Source organism: Babylonia areolata, chromosome 10 (assembly GCF_041734735.1).
Source record: "Babylonia areolata isolate BAREFJ2019XMU chromosome 10, ASM4173473v1, whole genome shotgun sequence".
Lineage (NCBI taxonomy): Eukaryota > Metazoa > Mollusca > Gastropoda > Neogastropoda > Buccinidae > Babylonia > Babylonia areolata.
In genome coordinates, this window is record NC_134885.1 from 30448216 (window position 1) to 30452113 (window position 3898).

Consider the following 3898-nt stretch of genomic DNA (forward strand, 5'->3'; position numbering starts at 1 on the left):
GAAAGGGTTAACCAACACTCTCAAAGACGTATCCGTGAAGCGGATGACCCATCAACTCACTCAGTACGGCCAGTCCTCTCTTCTCCTCTACCTTTAGCTTCCGTGGTCAGAACTGTGGTATTCTTTGTCAACATTCACCTCTTCAGTATAAGAGCGTTCCGCTTGCAATATTTTGATGATGGTAATTGGGATGAAACGCTGTTAACGTCGTCTCTTTCGCCGTTCGTATGGAGAGAGTTAATCCAGTGTGTGGTCCCAGTCTTCCTGTTTGATAATTATCAGAGCACACTCAACTCTGGGTAGGAGCTGGCCACGGGCCGAACCGCCCCCACCCCCTCCACCCCCCCCTCTCTAGCCCCCCCCCCCCCCCTCCATCCCCCCGCAGCCCCCCGGTCCCCCACTTCCCCCAACTTTGATGGTGCTCGAACCTACGCCCTCCCAGTGGTCAACACTATTTCATGACAGTGGCTGGTCACTACATGGTCAGTACTTTTTTTTCTGAATTGAAAAAACAACAAAAACAACAACAACAAAAAACCCCCCCAAAAAACAAAAACAAAACCACACACACACACACAAACACACACACACACACACACACAAAGAACAGCAACAAAAAACCCACTACAATAGTATCATCAACACGAACGGCAGCGCCAACAAAAATTAACAGCAGCGACAACGAAACAAAACAATAACAACAATAACAAACCCCCCCAAAAAAAAACAATGAATAATAACATATTTATGATGATGATGGAGTCTCCCGTCGGACGGACGGATGAGTAGGCAGGCAGGCTTATCTGTCGGTGTGTGTCCTCATATGGGAGAAGAGGCCGATTCTGGATGCGCAGCACTTCCCACAAGTGTTGCAAGGGAAAACGTCTCCAGAAGTTGAGCCCTGCTTCCTTCGCACACGCTTCTCCTTAATGGACAGTGTTCTCTTGTTTTCAAACGTCTTTATGCCACTAGAGCACAGCATCCTCCAGCGAGAGCGGTCAAGGGCATCAGTTTCCCAGGAAGCGATGTCTATGTCACAGGCTTTGAGGTTTGTCTTCAAGGTGTCCTTGAAGCGCTTGCAGGGTCTTCCAAGTTCACGGTGGCCTTCCTTCAGCTGGCCATACAAAAGCATCTTAAGGATCCTGCTGTCTGTCATACGGACAACGTGTCCTGTCCAGCGTAGCTGGCACTGGATCAGCAGGCTTTCGATGCTGGGCAGGCCGCTCCTCTCTACATATACAGAATATATAATAGCCGTTGTGTCATTAAAGAGGCTGCGATATAAATCACAAACAAAGAAGAGGACCAACTTGTCAAACAGAAAACAAAACCAGATGTTGGCTATCTATTTCATCAATAACCACAAAAAACCCCCACAACAACCCACATTATGCAGATATCATGCAAAATGTGCTGAAGCAGCAGACACACGGATATTATATGTATGCGTTCCTTAGGCCCTAAATGGCTGCAGATGTGATACGATGAGGACGATTAAAAGATCGGCGTTTTGTGTCTGGTTATTATTACCCCTCTCTCTCTCTTTCTTTCCGTCCTTTTCCTTTGATCCAGCTGATCTCCGTTTCCCAAATTCCCTGAAGTCTCCTGCCTATACTGTCTCCTTTTCCAGGCTCTGTTTGCCTTTCACACAAAGCGCCATCTCTGGCAACTTTCCTTGGCATCTTTTTTTTGTCTTTCTTTTTTATTCCTTCTTTCTTGCTCAGTTCTCTTCGCCCATTTTCGTTTCTTTATCGCCCATCTAACACACACACATACACGCGTGCGCGCGCGCGCGCGCATCACACACATACACACACATATAACATGTACATGCATGTGCACACACACACACAACCACACACACACACACACACACACACACACACACACACACACACACACACACACACACACACACACACACACACACACAAAGCAGACACTCATACGCAAACACATAAACACATATGCACGTACGAAGGCACACACACACACACACACACACACACACACACACACACACACACACACACACATACACACACACACACACACACACACACGAATGCACGCAATCACACATACATGCACACACACACGCATACATATCCACCCCCCCCCCCAACCCCCTCCCCACCCACACACACAAACACTTACATACACATGCACGCATGCTCGCAGACGCGCCTACACACATATGTACACGCGCGCGCGTACGCTCTCACACGTGACACACACGTATGCATGTACGCACGCGCGCGCGCGCGCACACACACACACACACACACACACACACACATAGTCATACGCCACTCACACGCACACAGACATACAGACACAGACAGAGACAGACAGACAGACAGACAGACAGACACACACACACACACACACACATATGAGAATATATATAATTATATATGCAATTATTATATATACATACCTACACACGCACGCACAGATATACAGACACACATATACATACATTCATGCATTGTTGTCTTATTTATTTATTTATTATTTTATTTTATTTATTTATATATTAAAAAAAAAAATTATTTTTTTATTTATTTTATTTATTTATTTTTTATAATCATTTTATTAGTATTACTATTATTATTACTACTACCTTTTTCTATATTATAATTATTATTCATTTATTTATTTATTTATGTAAGCTTATCTATTATTTATTCCCCCGTTTTTGTTTTTTTGTTGTTGTTTTTTTCCTCAAGGCCTGACTAAGCGCCTTGGGTTACGCTGCTGGTCAGGCATCTGCTTGGCAGATGTGGTGTAGCGTATATGGTTTGTCCGAACGCAGTGACGCCTCCTTGAGCTACTGAAACTGAAACTCATGTGAAACGGGTGGAGGCAAACATTTTCCATTTTGTCATTCAGATGATAATGTCCATGAGATCAGTCTTCACATCTGAGGACAAAAGGACCACATCTCTCTCTGTGTGTGCTCTTAATTAAGCTTTATCGATAATTCCTCTTCTGCGTGGATTTTGAGACTGATTTCCACGTGGATTATTTTGATAAAGTTGTTTTCATTTGATCTGACGGGCGCCATAGCCGAATGGTTAAAGCGTTGGACTTTCGATCTGAGGGTCCCGGGTTCGAATCACGGTGACGGCGCCTGGTGGGTAAAGGGTGGAGATTTTTACAATCTCCCAGGTCAACATATGTGCAGACCTGCCAGTGCCTGAACCCCCTTCGTGTGTATACGCAAGCATAAGATCAAATACGCACGTTAAAGATCCTGTAATCCATGTCAGCGTTCGGTGGGTTATGGAAACAAGAACATACCCAGCATGCACATCCCCGAAAGCGGAGTATGGCTGCCTACATGGCGGGGTAAAAACGGTCATACACGTAAAAAGCCCACTCGCGTATATACGAGTGAACGTGGGAGTTGAAGCCCACGAACGCAGAAGAAGAAGAAGAAAAAGAAGATCTGATTAGATGGTCCTGATCTAAGGACAGTCACTAGAGGGTTGTCAAACGTCACCCAATTTCGTTCTGCGCTGACGATACCGAAGCTGTACAATACTGATCAATATACAGACAGGCGCAATAGCCGAGTGGTTAAAGCAATCTGAGGTCAATCTGAGGGTCCCGAGTTTGAATCTCGGTAACGGCGCCTGGTGGGTAAAGGGTGGAGATTTTTCCGATCTCTCAAGATCAACATATGTGCAGACCTGCTTGTGCCTCAAACCCCTTCGTGTGTATACGCAAGCAGATGATCAAACATTCACGTTAAAGACCCTGTAATCCATGTCAGCGTTTGGTGGGTTATGGAAACAAGAACGTACCCAGCATGCGCCCCCCAAAAATTGAATATGGCAGCCTACACGGCGGGGTAAAAACGGTCATACACGTGGGAACCCACTCGTGTACA